The 21193-nt window shown below is 44.0% G+C and overlaps 1 protein-coding gene across 2 annotated transcripts in view; it reads right to left on the reverse strand.

Annotated features, from left to right (window-relative positions):
• Window positions 1–1272: 1272 nt before the first annotated feature.
• The window catches only part of CPO (carboxypeptidase O), a 326867-nt gene continuing 306946 nt past the window's right edge, over window positions 1273–21193 (reverse strand). For both annotated transcript variants that reach the window (XM_069617334.1, XM_069617335.1), the window contains one exon: window positions 1273–1373. The gene's annotated coding sequence lies outside the window, so the exon portion shown is untranslated. The remainder of the gene's footprint in view (window positions 1374–21193) is intronic.

Genomic DNA, 21193 nt, shown 5'->3' on the forward strand with positions numbered 1-21193 from the left:
CCGCACCTTTACAGTCACTTGTCTGGTTTTGCTCATAAGAGCACTTGGTTCCTTTTTCAACCTAAGCTGTTATTGTCTTGGCAGTGCTACTCCTGCGAGCCCGCTGTTGGCAGAAAGTGAATGCATTCTTCTGCAGCACAGTTTTCCAGAGCTGAGTTTCGATGGGTTGCGTGTGTTTTCAGAGTTCATGTCCCTGTAAACCAAGCGAAAGTGATTGGCTGGCTTGCAGGTCTGTAACCCCCAATCACACCAGCGTTTACCTCAAGGCTCAGATAGCCGCAGAATACCATTGCCTATCAAGAGCCAATCAAAACACTTTCCTGTGTGGCCTATGAAAATAATGGCCTTTTGAAGTTACCAAAACATACTCTGAACAGGTCATGCCCCATTCCGTTAGCTCACACTTGGCAAATGACCTCTTTTTGTAAGGATTCACGCTTATGGGTATGTGTACACTTTTCATTTTTTTAACGAGTTTAAAAGGGAAGCCAAAGCAAAGTACAAAGTTGCAATGTTTGTCCTGGGAATCTGCCAAGGAAGACATAACATGATTTGAACCCATTTGTACATATGCATACATGACATATATTCTTTAAAAAACAGGAATTGAACTTTTACTATTGAGATCAGTTGAACAGTCATGTCAACAAGTCAGGAAAACAAAAAAAAGGGCAGGAGAGAGGAAAGGGCGCATGAGAGTGCGAGTGCTGCATCATCAGGCAAGGGTGAAACAAGATGCATACCATCGGATCTTTGTTTAACACTATATTGTAACTCGTAGCCTTGCTTATGTGCACTCTATCAATTGAGTAATTTCTGGGTGCCATCAAACCAAGAGAATCCTGTTCTAGGGTAGGACAATGCTGCCCCCTACACCCCATCAGCAGGTAAGTGCCAGATTTCAGGAAAGGTTTGCCTTTCTCCTGGGAGCAGCAGGGCGCTGCTGCGCGGGGGCAGGCCGGGTAGGGGAGGGCGGTGCTTGAGTGGTGGTGGCAGAATGTCACTATACCTACTGAAGCAAACCTCCTTGCTCCGTGCCTCTTAAGGGGATAGTGGCTTTGCTTGCCCCCCTATCTGTGGAGGTGGGTGGAAGTGAATTGCACAGGACTTTTCTGGCAAAAAGAGAAAAAAAAAAAACAGAAATTATCTCAATGTTCTAGTAAGGAGATCAAACCTCAAAACGTGTACCAAATTACAAGAAAAATACATTTTCAATGCACTAAAAACAGTAAAGAAAAACGTTTACAACTACAATACCCAACATGCAAAAAGTAAAGGAAAATCATGTAATGCCGAAAGCGCCAACTCTTGTTTTGTGGTTCAACTCAAGAACTTTTCTGATGACTCCAAGGATGTCTCAACATTTGATGATCCTGAAAATCAATAGAAAAAAACAATGATCTGAATCTATGAGCATTTTTAAAATTGCCAAAAAATGCAAAAAATAACATTTCTAGTTTTCTCAATAGTTTATTTGAATATTTATATGGGAAACAAAGCAGATTAAATGGCATCTAGCACACTGTGATCTAAACTGATTGCCTTACCTTGCCTTCCAAACAAGGTTTGCAAGAAGAAGGGTATGAGGGCTGTGCACAATGCAAGCTGTTTCTTTGATTTAGGTATGTGCAATGTAAGGGAATTGCATGATAACTAACTTAAGGGGGCATTATTGATATTGCTGGCACTGGTTTGCATGGATTTTTCCAAAGTCAAAATTAGCAGGTGGAATTTGGGAAGCAGTATTTTGCAGATGCACTAGAAGCCAGTTTCTTAGTAGACTTTATGGGTATGATTTTGAGAAGTCAATGTAAGTGAATTTTTATTTTTTATTTTTTTTAAAACGTAATTTAAGGAACTCCTCTGGTCACCTTATTCTCAAAGGTAACTTGCGCATTTCTGGGAACAGATGTACCCACGCAAATGATGCGCTGTCTTGCTTCATTGCATACATGAGCATTGGGCGCATGCTCTCAATATAAATGTATGACAGGCACCCAGCACCCTCGTGGGTGCTGCTTGTGCGTTTTAGTGATGGTCCCTTTAAGGTTCTGCCATTGTAAAATGTGAAACCATGTACAGAGTGTCTATCCCTGTTTGGGGATAGAATTGCAAGTCGAAGAGCAGTGGCTCATAATGCTGCTGCCCCGCTTTTAAAAAACGCATGAAAGGATCTGAAATAACCATCTCAACATCTCAAGCGTGGCACATCCTCCTCAGCCAGTTCCAGACAGACTCAGATGAATGCATATATTTCCCACACATTTTACATTGATTCCTGGCAATGTGCTTTCAAATGAGCAGAAAGGCACAATTCTGCAAAGGGGGGAAAAGGGTTTCTGGAGGTGTGCATCTATGAAGCTCACATTTATATAATGATGTTTCGTAGCACCCCAAGTAAAAACAAATTCAGAGGTTGCAGGGGTGTCCCCCGCATGTTCAATGTAATAATGTCTCCGCAAAAAATGTAGGCTTTTTTGTCAGGAGACATTTATGCGGGGACATTATTACATGGAACCAGGTAATAATGTCCCCATACATAATGTTGCAGGGAAAAGCCATTGGCGACATTATATATGATGACATTATGTGTGGGGACGAGTTGCGGGGATGTCCCCTGCTCCCCTTGCAAAAAAAATAAAAAAATAGGGATTTCAGGGGAATCCCCCGCATGTTCAATGTAATAATGTCTGCGACTTTTTTGTCAGGAGACATTTTTGCAGGGACATTATTACATGGAACCAAAGGGGTTTGGTCCTTCAAAGCCTTGACACTGTCAGGTGCCAGGTAGAGAGAAGATGCAGATGTGCAGTGCAACCAAGTAAGATAGCAAAGCAAATGCAAGTAAGTGCGAGTGATAATGCAGTCTACATAATGCAAGAACCAACAGGTGTCCTCGCGGAGACAGCATGACCATCGAGTTGGTCAGGGATCCAAGGCGAGCTTGAAAAGAAACTGTTACCTGAACAAGAGATGACTGTGTAGACCTCTCAGAGTAATGGGGAGGCTGTTCCAGAGGGCGGCACCTGCAGTGTTGAACAGCCTGTCATCATATCGCATAATGGGCCTGCGAGCACGAGAAGGGGTTAGCCGATCTTGAAACACTGGGATGGCCATGACTCTTTTTCTATGCATGTAACCAGGCCCATTTCTACAGAAGGCTCAGTCGATGGTACACAAGGTTTTAAACGATATATGTCTCTCCACAAGTAGCCCCTGTATGGATTTGCCAGTTGAGGTAATGTGATCTCTGGGATTCAGGTTAAGGGGTAGCCTGGCAGCTTTGCTTTAACGTACCTGACATCTGGGCATTCTGGACATCCAAATATATACTTTTACACTAATCCCTGCATGAGGGAAACAGGGCCCTGGTTTCTTCAACTTTAGGGACATGAGGAAAGGCAACATATGTTTCAGCATATGGCGATGATAGCGTAATCTGCTGAATTGTAGGGGCAGATGGGAGCAAGCCATTAAACTTAGTACCCAGAATGCTTGCTTCTGACACTAAGGAGAGACCAGTGCCCATAGTGGTCGGTGGGATGAATGGACCAAGGGGAATGGATCTGGTGTTTGATATATTTGGGGCATAGGTAATTGTCAATCATTTGAGTCTTTGATACTGGACAAGCAAGCAGATGTGGATGCTGCATCTTGTGAGTGGCATTGCCCAGAATGAATTCCATCTGGGTACCATCTCGTAAGTCTGGAATGAAACAGAGTAGGGTGCAGTGAGGTGAGGCTGCAGAGTAGGGTGCAGAGGTGAGGCTGCTCACTTCGAGTTGCCATTCTGTGCAACGGCCGGCAACAGAGAGATGACCGATTATACGAGGTATGATTTGTTGTCCCTGGCCCCTCCGCACACTCACTTCCCCTCTGGATGGACGATGACCCAGGAAACACACACTCCTGATAACAGGAAACAATTGTCTGTGACTCAGCCCGGTATTACTGCTCCGTCCCTGTTTCTATTAAATACACGCTCCCTCACGGCGCATGCTATGGAATTATCTTGACTATTAGATGATCGTTGCCCGGCCTTCCTAGTCCTTACGATGACATGGCTTTGGGATTGCTCGGCACCCGCATTGGCCCAGACCATCCCTGAGGGATATAATATCCACATGGATAGGCCTGGTCCTAACCATGGCGGCGGAGTAGCCATTATCTTGAAATCTGAATTCCAATGCACCCAATTATGCTGTCCTCATAGTCTCAAGATTGAATCGCTATTGCTTAGATGTACTATCTCTACGTCTTACCTTTGTCATATGTCGGTCATCTATCGCCCTCCTGAGACTAATGGTGAGCTACTGGAACCACTTGTTGACTTCATAGCATGTCTACAGGCCAAATATGCTAATATTTGTATTCTTGGTGACCTTAATCTTAATTCAATCTGCCAAGGACAGCGGCTTTGGACCTTTTCTTTGATAGCCTTCTGGATTTAGACCTTCCCCAGCAGGTTATCGGACCTACTCATAAGTTAGGGATTACCCTCGATGTGGTGTTTGCGAATAAGGCTTCCCTTTCCTTTTGCTCAGCTGAGCCCATGGTCTGGACTGACCTTTATCTGATAACTTGTGCACTGTTGAGTACCACTGAAACACCTAAAATGTTACCGAAGCACATTCAGCACTGTTGCTGGTGCTCAGTTAACATACAAAATCTGTTGTGCTCCGTCAAGCAAAAATGGTCAGTGGCCCCTACCCACTCTCTGTCCCTACTAATCACTCTGCTTCTGGATGCTGCCAATGAGGTAGCTCCCTTGCATTATTTTCAACCCCGCAGACTTCTGTCCCAACCCTGGTCCTCTGACCAGTTGAGGGCAGCTCAACTGGGGGTCAGACAGCTCTCAAACTCTTTCTCTCCATTTCTTTATAAACCTTTTTAACATCTATATTTTTCTGCTGGTTTGTCTCATCCGCTCCTTCGGCATCAGGTGTTATTCGTACGCTGATGATACCCAATTACTGATCCATTTAAATCTAGATCGGGCTGAAGTGCTGGCGTGCTTATATAAGTGCCTGACTGCCGTAGGTGAGTGGATGGGATACAACTGGCTGAAATTGAATGGGGACAAAACGGAGGTGCTGGTGGTAGGTTCCCCTCCCAACCCCTCACTGTGGATTTCCTCTTTCTGGGCTTCTTCTTTGGGTCCGCTTCCGGTTCCTTCTTTGAAGGTAAAAAACCTTGGAGTTATTATGTCGGCCAAAATATCTATTTCAGCCCAAGTATCTGCGGTATGCCAGATGGGGCACTTTAAGTTGAAAATCTTAAGGAAGGTGCTCCATCTGATTCCAGGTGGCTACGTCCTCCAGTGGTAGCAGCCATGATTCTGAGTAGACTGGACTATTGAAATTCCTTGTACATATTTCAGCACTTGGGGCTGATAGGCCGGCTACATCGCCTTCAGAATCTGGCAGCTAGAATGGCAACTGGTACCCTGTATGGGTCCCATATGTATCCCCTGTATTGCGCTCTCTTCATTGGCTCCCAGTGGCACAGTGCATCCAGTTCAAGGCACTCTTCATTGTGCATCGCTCTCTTCATGATCAGGGTGCTGAGTACCTGTGGGTCAAATTTGAACATTATGTTCCTAACTGCTCACTGCGGTCTGCCTCTGCAGGGCTGCTGCGTGTGCCATGCCTTCCGCCGATCATGGCTTGGAGAGCGTGCTTTCTCAATCACACCAGCTCAACTATGGAATAATCTCCCCCCTGCTTTGAAATTGCTTTCTAATCACCTTTCTTTTCGGAAGTCATTGAAAACGTACCTTTTCTGAGCTGTCTATTCTTACTCAGTTTTGCTCTGTCCTCTGGTTTAGTGGCTTTTCCTCTCCGCGCCAAGATGCTCTCGGGCGATCGTGCGCATTATAAATCCGCATAACATGACATAACAGTGAGGCCAGCCAGCAGCATGAGCCAGGCCTGGAAGAGCCACGTAGAGCAGGGAGAGCCTTCAAGCACCCCGCAGCACATGCAGATTGCATGGAAAGGAAGCAATCCTCTACAATTGCCCCCAAGAAGAAGATGCCGGCTGTGGGTCAGTAACCCGCAAGGATAGCTGGGTCACAGTTTTCTTCTTTAGGAGCGGAGTGTTGAGGGTTTCCTTCAATGCGTAAGGAAAGCATCCAAGCAGGGTGCCACGAACTTGCCATTGCCTTGGATCGTGGTGGCCAGGCTGGGGTGAATTCTGCACACCTTTTCTTGGTGCAAGTGAAGGTAGTGCACTTGTGCATCCAATCACTTGCACCAACAAATATGTTGGGTGTCAGACCCTGCATGAATTTTGACAAGAGTCGGAAGGAGACGTTGAGTCCGATACCAAACCAGGGATGGTGCCCTCGGTCTACTCGTATCTGGCAAGCTTTCTTCCCCGATAGAAGACGAAAAGACTCATTGCGAATTTGGAGGGCTAAGTGGTGCTAATACCACAAAAGAGAGTGATGGCTACCACTTGTGGTAACAGTGGCAGCACCCCCTAATATTTTTCGGTTATTCTGCATTCTAAAGTCCATTGGACTTCCTTGGGGAACAGAGGTATTTCCACCAGTGGCAATGCCTCCGTTTTTTGGAGAGGATACTGGCATGCACACATTAGCAGGGCTGCAGTTTAAGGGTTTACAAATTCAGAATCTGGCAGACTAAAAAAACAGGTGTTAATACCATTACCGTAAGGAGGCCCTAACCGCCTAACTCTGGAACTGTTCACACCTGTGCTGAGTATATACACTGGGAACAATCCGACTTCCGTCCTATTTATGTGGCAATTGCCCAGCTTCCTATGTGAATGGCTTAGTTTGTAGGTGCACTCTGTGTTGAGAACAGTGGATCTGATCTCCAAGTGCTAGCACACCACGAGGGACAGACCGTCAAGAAGAACATGAACTCGGGCATCGCTGCATTGAACTTGTCACCTTTATAGCTTCTTGCATTTTATGGCCTGTGGTTTATTAAATAATTATTTTTTTATTTTATTTGTATTTGTAATGCGCTAAAACCTTAAAAGCGCACCAAAGCACAGAATAGTTAATAAACACTAAATAAACACATAATGTCGAATCAGAACCAGGCAGTCAGATGTCAAAACACAGCACATATCAGTACTAAGTAACCACTATCATCAACAAAGCAATGTCTTAAGCCTCTTCTTGAAAGTCGGTCACTCAGTAATGAGCCTCAGTTCAAGAGGGAGCTGGTTCCATGAATTTAGGTGCTATAGCATCAAAAGATTGACCTCCACAATGTGCCAACTTAACACTTGGGGCCTCATCCTAAGTGTGCCAGTCCGGAAACAATGGTGTCAGTAAGCTTAACAGCACCGTTGTTTCCGGACTGGCACACTACACTCATGGGTAGGGGTCAGTACTTCACGTTTTTTTTCTGGCTTCAACCGGAAGCCAATTTAATTTTCTTAAGGTGGATGAAATGTGCTGCTGGCGAGGAATGCCAACAGCCCACCGAGCAGCGGTGTTCTGCTCCACTTGGAAGCATTCAAGATCTGTCTTATTGGCCCCAGCAAGCAGTGCGCTGCCGTACTCCATTTTAGAATTAATGATTGCCCAGGGAATAGTAGCCCTATGATGATCAGACAGCAATGGGCTTATCTGGCTCAAAAGCCGAAGATAGTAACTGCATGAGCTAATGGTTGCATTTAAATGTCCAACCATGGACATGGTTGTGTCAAGAGTGACTCCAAGAGATTTGGCTTTGTGCATCATTAAAGGTTACATCATTAAAAGTGTCTGGGGTACCTAGTACCTGGAAACAGCTGTAAGTCATATGCAGGGTAGTGTCAACTGATAGATTGGCATTTAGTGCTGTTATAATTATAACTGGTTATTTATAAAGCGCTTAATAGCCAGAGGTTTCTAAGCGCGGACCCCAGAATTGAACCTGTGTTGCTCCACGTCGTCTTGTTTCCAAGGGGTGGGAGGTGCATTCAACATTCTAATTATTTCCCCCCTCAAACGACGTTCCACTCCACCTTTTGTTCAATTTTTTATATCCTATGATATTTTGTGATTTAAAAATGTGCACAAAGTATTTGCAAATTCAGAGATAGAAATAGACAATTCTTAAACAGCAGATTCTTGACAACCACCTTTCTCATCTCCAGGTTTTAACAGGGCGGCAATTTAAGACTATAATGACGTCGTTTGTGCGCATTGATTCAGTAAATCATTGGTGCCTTTTCATTTCATGTTTAATTTTCAAGATTTTCTCTGAAAAAACGATTAGTTTGAAATGTATTGTTGATCCCGAACTGAAAGTGTGCAGATTTTAAGGCATGCCTTCTGCATAGTTGTGTGATGAAAGCAAGATTTTTTGGTTAATGGGTACCTTGCTATGACTGTGGGAGTTCCTTTTACCTTCCGTAGAGATGAAAATATTTCTAAAACTTGATAAGGTGAGACAAAATGGCATCGAGAATTGTGGCTTTAAGAGAGTAGGGTTGGTTTGTAAAGTTCATTTAGACTACCTGGCGTTCTGTAGAACATTGAAAGTTGATCATATTTTATATGCTGTGAGGTCTCTGCTACTCTAATGGCGCATGGGCCAACCCAAGCTGGATTTGCCTGTTGTCCCTGGGAGACCAAAAAGATTAGAATGCAAAGGTAGGAGTTTGTGTTGTTTTTCTCGTCAGTGTTCCAGTGAGGTTCCCTGTTGCTGACAGTCTAAGTTGATGGACAGTGCATTTCGATGAGAGTTTAACATTGCACGGCTTTCATCCCTGCTGATGCGTTCTGTCCCCTGGGCCCGCTCACTGCCGTCAAGGATGCCTCCCCCACCCGGATCATTCAGAAAACATCAGACTGAATGTCTCTGCAGTCAGTTTGAGGCCTTCGATATTGAGGCCACAGCAATGACATATAAATGACAATAGGGAGGACAAAGGTATGCCTATCCCAAGACAGAGAAGCCCCAAGAGTGTGACAGCCCAAATATTCTTTAAGTGCTACCTATGACCAGAATCTGTACATAAGGTTCTACTCTTCAAAATGAATGAGGCTCAACCCTGGAGAATTCATTCTTCATATTGCGCTATTTTGGCCTTTGCAAATTAGGGTCATTACGAGTTTGGAGGTATTCCGGAGGTAAATCCGCTGAACTACAGTGAAGCAGAATTACTGTTGCCGCCACTTTGCCCTGCAGATTTACCGTGGGATTGCAAGTGGTGGTAGGGTGGTGTAAGCCCCCATTTTCGTGGTCCATAGATTCCATGGGGATCTCTGCAGAATGACCTCTGTTTTGCAGATTTCTTTCCTTAAGGTGGAGGATTTACCTCCAGCTTTTTTCTGGAAGTTTATCTTCCACCTTACCGCCAAACTCTTAGTATGGCAGTGCGATAATGCGGTGGTAGCAGAATTACTGCCACATTAAAGATGTTTTTTACTGCACTGCTATACTCGCAATGAGACATTAGTCCCAGTTAATAAACCCCAATGTGTGCCACCTGGTGCTTAAGAGCGTTACCTCCAATCTATTGGTGTTCAAATGTACTAATTCCATGTTACATGGTTTTGTAATGAGAAGTCAGACAAGGCATCAGATCCACTGGAAGTTGCTCAGGTTCACATGCCACAAAACCCCTTTCCGTATGCAGGAATCATCATAGAGTGTTGGTCACTCGACCTTCACAATCTAGCAGGGCAGAACATTCCCCACCTTCAGAGTACAAATGCACTGGATTACCCTTATTAAAATAAGAGAATAACCATGGCAAATAAAGAAAAGTTCTGCATGTTCAAGACAAGCCACTTAAATGTTAAAGGTATTTCTATTGCGCACCGTCACCAACAGAGTTGGCCTCCAGGCGCTCGGGCGGATCTGTAACAAGAAGTTGGACAGGTTAGGTTAGTTGGGTGAAGAGGGATTAGGAGAGTGAGAGAAGTGGTGTGCTGTTAGCGGCTTAGTTTGGTTTGCACCATGCGCTGAGCTTTGGTGTGAGCATCGAACCGGATCAAGACCTTGTGTGCTGTTGATGAAGTTTATGTGTTGATTGTTTGTTGTTGAGGTGTGGTGAAGTGCGTGCAGTTTGCTGGGCGAGAAATGGTTGCGTGAATATTCAGGTGAATTAGGTATGGAGAGAAATGAAATTGGGTTAGTGGGTTGTATTTCCTGGTTCTAGCCAATCTTGTTCTATTTAAATAGCATTCCTGTGGGTAGGCTTAGTTGCTGGTTTCATTTCTTGATCGTCTAACTGTTTGAATTTGATGGCGCATCGCGTTACTGGTTGTATTGTATTGAACTTAGACTGATGGGATCGGTTATGTCTAGTCCCCCCTCTGGGGTTGGTGATGTAGATTGGCCGCCTCCTATTCCCTGACTATCTATTTGACGGTGGTCTGTTGGGGCTTGGGTGTATTCAGGGGCCAGGTGCTATTGATGAATCGTCCTTTTCGTTCCGTCTTGGTCTAACTATGTATTCAGTCTTTAGTGTCATCATATCATCGCTATCTTTCAGTTTGTAGTTTGATGCGTCGTAGAATGTCTTCCCTAGATTATCTTTGTAGTTGATTGCTTGGTGGCATTCGGGATTGGTATATTCACTCATCATTGTTTTCAGGTATGCGTGTGCTCCTGTGGGCGTTCTTCTGGTTATGCAATGAAGAACCAGGATTTGAGCAGTTTCCTGAATAGTAGGTGGTTTCCTGTGTTGCGTATGATCTTTGGTAGGTTGTTTCATGTTTTTGGTGAGAGAAAGAAGATCCTCCAAGTTTTCTCTTGTTCTAGGGTTTTGGTTCCAGGCAAATGTTGTTGCTTGATCTGAGCGTTCGTGTTGGGTGATATAGGTGTAATTTGTCTCTCAGGAATTCTGTACCTTGGTTGTGGATTGCTCTGTGCGTGATGCAAATTGATTTGAATTAGATTCGTTGTTTTATTGGTAGCCAATGTAATGTTTTTAGCGCAGGTGTGATGTGTTCTCTTCAGGGTAGTTTGAGAAGCAATCTGGCTGCCGCATTTTGCATGAGTTGTAGTTTATTTTAGAAGTCAATCAGGCAGACCCAGCTATAGGCTAGTGGTGTAGTCTAATCTGGACATGACAAGGGTGATGATGGTAAGTGTTTTGGTTGGCGAAAGACGGGAACGGTAGGATCCTTTTTGCCGCTCACAGGAGAAAGAAGCATTTCTTGAGTAGAGCATTTACTTGTGGCTCTAGGGTAAGATTTCTGTCCATCAGGACTTCCAGTCGATGATGGGTCTGGGGTTGTACCGACTTCCCTTGGCCAGAGGATGTAGCGATTGTCTCTTGCGTTTTTTGTGATAATCATTAGTTCTGCTTTGCCTGGGTTGAGTTTGAGGTAGTTGGAGTTCCTCCAGTTGAATATATCACAAAGGCAATTCTCTAGTGTTGTGTTTTCTTCTTGAGTGTCTTGTATTTTGAAGACTATTTGTGTATCGTCGGCGTAGTTGTAGCAAGTGAGGCCGTGTCTTTTGATGATTTTGATTAGCTGAGAAAGGTAGATGTTGAATAATAACGGGGAAGAGAATGATCCATGTGGTACTCTGCATGTGGATTCTCTTGCGTTGGATTTGAAAGTTTTCATCCATATGGTTTCTGTTCTGTTTGTTACGGAGGATTTGATCCACAGTAGGACAGTGTCTGTTATTCCCAATCCTTTTAATCTCGTGATGAGGATGTTGTCGTTAACTGTGTTGAATGCTGCAGAGAGGACTAGAAGTATCAAGGCAGTACTGTTGTCTGAGTCTGCGTTTGCTTTTAGGTCATCCCATATTGATAGGAGAGCTGATTCCGTTCCTCTCATTGGTCTGAAACCAACTTGTGCCTGGTCTAGTAGGGAGTGCTCTTCTATGAATTCTTGGGTTATTTTGTACATGTATGTTTCGAGCAATTTAGCTGTATACGGGATGTTGGAGATGGGTCTGTAATTGGAAAGGTCCTCTACATTTCCTGCTGTATCTTTGAGTAGCAGCCTGATGTACGCTGATTTGAAGGATTGTGGCACTTTCCCTGTTGAGATTAAAAAGGTTGAGGACATTCCTGTGGTATTCCGTAGGAGTTCCTTGTTTGAGGATTGATTTGTATGTGTCCGGGAGGCAGTGATCCTAAGGAGAACCTGTTTTGTTGCTTTGATTTACCAGTTTGACAAAAGTCTCCACTGATGTTTTGCGGATGTTTCCTAGTTTGTTCAGGTGTTCCTCGTAAGGGTAGGCGGGTTCCGTACTCTGATTGTAAGGTCTGTTTTGTATGGCTTGTTGGTGGTAATGATTTTGTTTTTGAAGTGGTCTGCTAGGTCATTGCATAGTTTCATCGATGGTATTGGCGTGATGTTGCAGCCAGGTGGATTTTTTATTTCATTTATGATTTTGAAGAGTTCTTTTTGGGTGTTTGGTGCTTTGAAGATTTGGTTCTCGTAATATTTCCTTTTTGCTTTTTATATTTCCTTTTTGTATGAGCGGATATGTTGATGAAATTTCATTTTATTTCCAGTGTTGTTTTTGGTCCTCCATTCCAGTTCTAGATTTCATTTTTTTCTTTTCATGGCGCTGAGTAGTGGGGTGATCCATTTTGCCGTTGATCTTTTACGTGAAGGGGTCAAAGGTTTTTCTTTGGCAATTTTGTCGATTGTTGTTGTGATCCAGTTGTGGAGTAGAGATACTTTTTTGTCCAGGTCAGCTTCTTCCATAATTGTTGCTTGTGGTTTGCTGAGTTCCAGAAGTTCAGTTAGGTTGGAGTTTTTAATGGTTCTCCAATTTCTTTTCATGGTGATCGGTGGTTTGTCTTGTTGCTTGTTTGCTGGAGTGGTTAGTGTGATTACGAAGGGAATGATGAGGTGGTCGCTTCAGAGTATTTGGATTGGGGGTGCTATAATAATTAGTTTTTTATTGTGGTTCTTCATCGAACCAGATGTTGAAATCTCCAAGGACGATCAGATGATTGTGCTCGATGGCTAGAATGGTGATTGCTTCCATGAAGGTGTCCACGAAGCTTGCATCATAGGTTGGCAGTCTGTATATCAGTATAAATTCCAGGTTTATTTTTGCGGTCTACTGATAGGCGTATGATTAAGGAATCGCATTTATCGATGTTTAATGGGTCTTCCAGTTTGATAGCAAGGTGTTCCTTGTGGATGATTGCCAGTCCCCCACCTCTTTTGTTTTTTCTGTTTGCTTGGACGCATTTGAAGTTATCAGGCGGGCAGTTGTTGAGGGTGATCTTATAATTGTCATCTAGCCATGTTTCCGTTACAAATAGGATGTCGATACCACCATCTCATAAGAGGTCATAGATTTTGGTGGCATGTTTGGACATCGACCTTGCGTTGATTAAATTGCAGTGGATCTTTTTGGTGTGGTTTTGTTTATTAGTTCCTTGTTTTGGTTTGTATTTGTTCAGTCGGGTTGTTTCTGTCTTGAAGTTGATTGGATGAAGATGAAGATCAGCGAAGGCTGCTTCTTCATTGAAGCAGTCTGCGAGATTGATAAGTTGGCTGTTCAATCGCAGTGCTTCTCTAGTTATGCCGATTGGTTGAAGATCAGCAAAAGCTTCTTCATTGAATCGCTCCGTTAGGTTAGTGGTTGGGTTGTTGATTGCTAGACCTTCGTCGTCCCGTATGGTCTGTTGTCGGTATCGATAGTGCTCTTCTGTTCTTGTGATGAATTTAGTGAGGGGTTTGGAATCTTCCCACTCTCTTCTAGGGTACTCCCGTCTTTTTACGGCTGTTTGGGGTGCTTCTTTGTATGTCTCGAGATGTCATTGTTGTTGAGGTGTCGAGGCTCTGTGGTTGTCGCGAGGTATGGTGTAAGATATAAGGATTTTTCTCTTACGATGTGTGTTCTGATGATAGCAGTGTTTGGCAGGGTGTTTTCTGCATTTGAGGTTGCTTGTGCTGGGGGCAGTTGAGTTTGTGTATCCGTGTTTCATTGCATGATTCTGCTCTCTTTCTCGGTGTCCATTTCTGTGTCGGGCATTTTGGTTCTCGGTGCAGAACTAACAGGGCAAGTGGTCATCTATAATGTCTTGTGCTAGGACAGTATTGGTGATTTCAATAAATGATGATACGCTTAGTGCTTTCGGGTGTCGTCTGTTCTTCCGTCAGTAGCTTAGGTGTTTTCCTACAGGTGCACTGTCCAGGGGGTGTTGGGGGATTATTGGGTGTTTAGTTGTCGGGTGATCTAGGACTAAATACAGATCGGTACTGATGGGGTGCTAGGCTAGAAATCAAACAATATCACAGTGTGGAGCAGGCTAGGAATCTCAATACTATCACAGTGTTGAGCAAGCTAGCAGTGAAATACTATCACAGTGTGGAGCAGGCTAGCAATCAAATACTATCATGGTGTTGAGCAGGCTAGCAAGTACAATACTATCACAGTGTGGAGCAGACTGACAATCAAATACTATCACAGTGTGGAGCAGGCTAGCAATCACAGTGGTAGCACAGTGTGGACCCTTCTAGATGTGAATCAAGTCAATCTCAACAAATTCTCTGGGGTGCGACTCGGGCTTGCAATTACCGCACTATCACAATGTGGAGCAGGCTAGCAATCACAATACTATCACAGTGTGGAGCAGGCTAGCAATCAGATACTATTACAGTGTGGAGCAGACTAGCAATCACAATACTATCACAGTGTGGAACAGGCTAGCAGTCAAATACTATCACAGTGTGGAGCAGGCTAGCAATCAAATGCTATGACAGTGTGGAGCAGGCTAGCAATCAAATACTATCACAGTGTGGAGCAGGCTAGTAATCAGATACTATCACAATGTCGAGCAGTCTAGCAATCAAATACCATTGCAGTTTGGAGCAGGCTAGTAATCAGATACTATCACAATGTCGAGCAGTCTAGCAATCAAATACCATTGCAGTTTGGAGCAGGCTAGCAATCAAATACTGTCACAGTGTGGAGCAGGCTAGCAATCAAATACTTTCGCAGTGTGGAGCAGGCTAGCAATCAAATACTATCACAGTGTGGAGAAGGCTAGCAATCAAATACTGTCAGTGTGGAACAGGCTAGTAATCAAATACTATCACAGCATGGAGCAGGCTAGCAATCAAATACTATCACAGTGTGGAGCGGACTAGCAAACACGGTGGTAGCACAGTGTGGACCCTTCTAGATGTGAATCAAGTCAATCTCAACAAATTCTCCGGGGGTGCGATGCAGGCCAGCAACTACCGTACCATCACAGTGTGGAGCAGGCTAGCAATCAGATACTATTACAGTGTGGAGCAGGCTAGCAATCACAATACTATCACAGTGTGGAGCAGGCTAGCAATCGGATACTATTACAGTGTGGAGCAGGCTAGCAATCACAATACTATCACAGTGTGGAGCAGGCTAGCAGTCAAATACTTTTGCAGTGTGGAGCAGGCTAGCAATCAAATACTATCACAGTGTCGAGTAGGCTAGCAATCAAGTACTATCACAGTGTGGAGAAGGCTAGCAATCAAATACTGTCACAGTGTGGAGCAGGCTAGTAATCAAATACTATCACAGCATGGAGCAGGCTAGCAATAAAATACTATCACAGTGTGGAGCAGGCTAGCAATCAAATACTATCGAAGTGTGGAACAGGCTAGCAATCAAATACTATCACAGTGTGGAGCAGGCTAGCAATCAAATACTATCACAGTGTGGAGCAGGATAGTAATCAGATACTATCACAATGTCGAGCAGTCTAGCAATCAAATACCATTGCAGTTTGGAGCAGGCTAGCAATCAAATACTGTCACAGTGTGGAGCAGGCTAGCAATCAAATACTTTCGCAGTGTGGGGCAGGCTAGCAATCAAATACCATCACAGTGTGGAGTAGGCTAGCAATCAAATACTATCACAGTGTGGAGAAGGCTAGCAATCAAATACTGTCAGTGTGGAACAGGCAAGTAATCAAATACTATCACAGCATGGAGCAGGCTAACAATCAAATACTATCACAGTGTGGAGCAGGCTAGCAAACACGGTGGTAGCACAGTGTGGACCCTTCTAGATGTGAATCAAGTCAATCTCAACAAATTCTCCGGGGGTGCGATGCAGGCCAGCAACTACCGTACCATCACAGTGTGGAGCAGGCTAGCAATCAGATACTATCACAGTGTGGAGCAGGCTAGCAATCAGATACTATCACAGTGTGGAGCAGGCTAGCAGTCAAATACTATCACAGTGTACGGTAATTTGCTAGATGGTAGGGATTCCGGGTAGAGTAATTGCTCTATCCTTCACCCTGGCCACTCTTCCTGTGGTAGTTGCTGCTGGTTGATGGCTGGCCACTGGCTTCCCCTGCTGACACCTGCAGACACTTTCTGGAGCTGCCTCTGTTGAAGCCGCCCTTTGCCTTGGGGCCGGCCTTTGCCTTGAGGCCCTTAGCCGCAGGGGCTGCCAGGCAGAGGGTTGCCCTGAGGTGTCCTTAATGAGGGTGCAATGCACCAATCGGGGCCGGTGGGAGGTCTGCGAGGTGGGGTGTAGCAACACCAGGAAGCGGCTAGGCCATGGGGGAGAGCACGCTACGGCCTTGCACTACGGCCTTGCTCTTTAAATTTAAAATAAGTAAACTGCACCTACACTCACCATTAGTGTGTGTATTTTGTTGAGAGTATCTTGTAAAATGAGTAACATTAAACTATACCGTTATATTTCTATGCCTATTCTTATTTTTTCTTGGACCTGATAAGAAGTGGAGCCACTTGACCTATTTATAATGAATTCATTCAGCCTTGGCTGAAATGGCACCGGGGGAAAGACATGGTCCTCATGTAATCACTGGACTGACATCTATAATGTTGAAACACAGGTGCACAGAGTACCGGGCATACCTTTAAAGAAGAGGAGATTGCTGTAGGAAGTTCATAGGACACTAAGACCTGTACACTGAGCCCTATTATTCTTATATAAGTTGTGTATGAAATTCGAACTCCATCCGTTGGAGTAAAGCTTGGCATGCTCTATGGCATCTTTAACCTAAAATAAAATTCCACTCAGGAGTCTAACAATAGTTGAAATTATTTATTGTGTATATGCCAGGTGAAGCAAATGCACTGTACTGATCAAGCTCTCAGAAAACCCTAATGAAAAGGTATTGGATTAAAGCATCTATCTGCTCCCACGGTCACTCAGTAGCAATGAGATGGTGGGAACTCTTAATGGCATTTCAAAGAACACGCTACCATGATATGAAGCTACCAATTCACTAATGGTGAGGACCTGCTCGATTTAGCGGAATACGGGACTCTTGTAAGAGGAGGTACTTCAACCAGTTCTGCTGTCAGGAGTTATTAAAGTTTAATGTGTGCATTGCTGGAAAATGTGGGGCTTGAACACTTGATGTTTGAAGGGTATTTATTAACCTCTTGCCTTTTATATTTATTAATATATAATATGGGTATTAAAATAACCTTGTATGTAAGCATTTTTCTTAGGTGGAACAATATTAGTAAAATTAACCACAGTAGGGATAGATCTACATAGTAACAATACATTATTCAAAACATGTATTATCCTATTTGCACATGTACAAAAAATAATAATTGGAAAGAGTATCGCAACTACAAGAGCTTAAATCTCCCCTTTTCCTGGATTTGATTCCAAAGCCTCATACAATTGATGATGGTAGAAGTATCCTTGCCAGTCATAATCCTCGTCCCTATCACTTCCCAAACAAGCAATTAATTAGGATGAGTTCAATTCAGTAAAGTATACTAGCAAATGCTTACTCGTCTCAGTGGCTAATGTTAGTGCAGATCAAATCTAAAATGTTGAGATGATGGAGGTATATGCCTTTACGAGCATCAGTTATTTCAAACTAAGGTAGTAGGTTAAAGCATAATTGAATATAACCCCTTCTGAGTTTCGAGCAAGGGTGATGATCCAGGTACATTAATGATTCCCCAAATTTTGCATAACATTTTAAGTATTCGGCAACATGAACAATTTTGCTCAATATTTTGTAATTTTTACCTTCGTCAATTCCTGTAATTCAAGTTTGCTTTCTGCTATTACATTATCTATTTCAGAGCCACTGTGTGGTTTAGGACGGATTTATTTATAGGCTCATGGCAACTACAACCTAAGAAGCTGTCTACTAGTACAGTCCTTACAAAGTAAGAGTGTTCTTCTCTTCATTCATTAATTTATTATATAATGGAAGAGCACCGCCCAAGGCAACCATTTCAGCAGATAATGAGCCAGGTCAGATCTGATGTATATTGACAAGGGGGGTCCTGGAAGTCTCTCTGCCAGACATTAGTCCTGGTTACGAGAGACTTACCCAGAGTCTTTAGCTCACTATCTTTCACAGAGAAGAAATATCCCAAACATATCAGTCTTTGTCCTGCCCTGGGGCAGTCCAGCACCGAAATGCTAGGCAATTCTCCTCTGAACAAGAATACCAACAGCATCCCCAGACACGTGTTTCGGTCTGGTTGGACCTCATCAGTAGGGAGGAGTGTGCCTCTCCAAGAATAGTGAGCAAGGGGTCCACGTCTGGATTCCCCTAGTAACTTAGGGTGAGACCCAAAGTTACTTAAATATGTAAATTGACAAGGGGGGGGTCCTGGGAGTCTCTCTGCCAGACATTAGTCCTGGTTACGAGAGACTTACCCAGAGTCTTTAGCTCACTATCTTTCACAGAGAAGAAATATCCCAAACATATCAGTCTTTGTCCTGCCCTGGGGCAGTCCAGCACCGAAATGCTAGGCAATTCTCCTCTGAACAAGAATACCAACAGCATCCCCAGACACGTGTTTCGGTCTGGTTGGACCTCATCAGTAGGGAGGAGTGTGCCTCTCCAAGAATAGTGAGCAAGGGGTCCACGTCTGGATTCCCCTAGTAACTTAGGGTGAGACCCAAAGTTACTTAAATATGTAAATTGACAAGGGGGGGTCCTGGGATTCTCTCTGCCAGACATTAGTCCTGGTTACGAGAGACTTACCCAGAGTCTTTAGCTCACTATCTTTCACAGAGAAGAAATATCCCAAACATATCAGTCTTTGTCCTGCCCTGGGGCAGTCCAGCACCGAAATGCTAGGCAATTCTCCTCTGAACAAGAGTACCAACAGCATCCCCAGACACGTGTTTCGGTCTGGTTGGACCTCATCAGTAGGGAGGAGCTGTGCCTCTCTAAGAATAGTGAGCAAGGGGTCCACGTCTGGATTCCCCTAGTAACTTAGGGTGAGACCCAAAGCTACTTAAATATGCAAATTGACAAGGGGGGTCCTGGGAGTCTCTCTGCCAGACATTAGTCCTGGTTACGAGAGACTTACCCAGAGTCTTTAGCTCACTATCTTTCACAGAGAAGAAATATCCCAAACATATCAGTCTTTGTCCTGCCCTGGGGCAGTCCAGCACCGAAATGCTAGGCAATTCTCCTCTGAACAAGAGTACCAACCGCATCCCCAGACACGTGTTTCGGTTTGGTTGGACCTCATCAGTAGGGAGGAGCTGTGCCTCTCTAAGAATAGTGAGCAAGGGGTCCACGTCTGGATTCCCCTAGTAACTTAGGGTGAGACCCAAAGTTACTTAAATATGCAAATTGACAATTGGGGTCCTGGGAGTCTCTCTGCCAGACATTAGTCCTGGTTACGAGAGACTTACCCAGAGTCTTTAGCTCACTATCTTTCACAGAGAAGAAATATCCCAAACATATCAGTCTTTGTCCTACCCTGGGGCAGTCCAGCACCGAAATGCTAGGCAATTCTGCTCTGAACAAGAGTACCAACAGCATCCCCAGACACGTGTTTCGGTCTGGTTGGACCTCATCAGTAGGGAGGAGCTGTGCCTCTCTAAGAATAGTGAGCAAGCTCCTCCCTACTGATGAGGTCCAACCAGACCGAAACACGTGTCTGGGGATGCTGTTGGTACTCTTGTTCAGAGGAGAATTGCCTAGCATTTCGGTGCTGGACTGCCCCAGGGCAGGACAAAGACTGATATGTTTGGGATATTTCTTCTCTGTGAAAGATAGTGAGCTAAAGACTCTGGGTAAGTCTCTCGTAACCAGGACTAATGTCTGGCAGAGAGACTCCCAGGACCCCCCTTGTCAATTTGCATATTTAAGTAGCTTTGGGTCTCACCCTAAGTTACTAGGGGAATCCAGACGTGGACCCCTTGTTCACTATTCTTAGAGAGGCACAGCTCCTCCCTACTGATGAGGTCCAACCAGACCGAAACACGTGTCTGGGGATGCTGTTGGTACTCTTGTTCAGAGGAGAATTGCCTAGCTTTCGGTGCTGGACTGCCCCAGGGCAGGACAAAGACTGATATGTTTGGGATATTTCTTCTCTGTGAAAGATAGTGAGCTAAAGACTCTGGGCAAGTCTCTCGTAGCCAGGACTAATGTCTGGCAGAGAGACTCCCAGGACCCCCCTTGTCAATTTGCAGATCTGATGTATGAAATAGTGGTGGCTCGAGGCAGGCACATACATTTCTTTATTTTATTTATTCTATATTTGTAAGGCGCCTATACAACAAATGGTTAAAGTCACATAAGCATTTTCCCTGTAGATTGTCCAAGTGATGGGAGTTTTTTTAAAAACCTACAATTCAGAACCATATAAAAGAAAAGGGAACTAGCTTGCCACAGTTCTTGATTTCAAAGCGCTTCAAGCTAGTTGGGTTTTTTCCTTAATTTATTTCAATTGCTATGGCCAATCACAGTCCTTGTGTAGGACCACTTACATGATAACCTCCCATGTTTTGTCAACCAATTGCTACTGCAGCAATGTTGTTTCCTAGTACTGCTCCTGTTAACCAACATAAAGGTAACCATTTTCTCAACCTTACTTAAGAAGGATGGACATATTTCAATATGTAATGCTATATTCATTAATACCAGCAGCTAGAATAACCCACTGAATGTATCTCACTTTGGCTCTTAACAATTAAAAGAAAGCCTCGACTTGTGTCCAGGAAAGGACATTTGATTTGTTTCCCTCAATCCATTGCATTTTCCTCTTCAATGTCCAAATGATTTACTTGTTTGTGCACTATATTCTATTTCGAATTCAGACCTGTGCCACTTGCTATCAGACACTTGTATCCACAACTTATGGACACTCCCGTCCCATGCACACCTTTCTATACTGAAGCAAACTTCAGTCAACAGTTTGATTTATCTTGTGGTTTATGCATTGACTTTTGATGCCAGAGTCATAGATTTCTCCCGTGCACCCTAAACATAGCCTAAGTCTCTTCAGATTTGAAGATAGTCTCATTTACCCTTACGAATT

Source organism: Ambystoma mexicanum, chromosome 9 (genome assembly GCF_040938575.1).
Source record: "Ambystoma mexicanum isolate Mex_15411 chromosome 9, UKY_AmexF1_1, whole genome shotgun sequence".
Taxonomy (NCBI): domain Eukaryota; kingdom Metazoa; phylum Chordata; class Amphibia; order Caudata; family Ambystomatidae; genus Ambystoma; species Ambystoma mexicanum.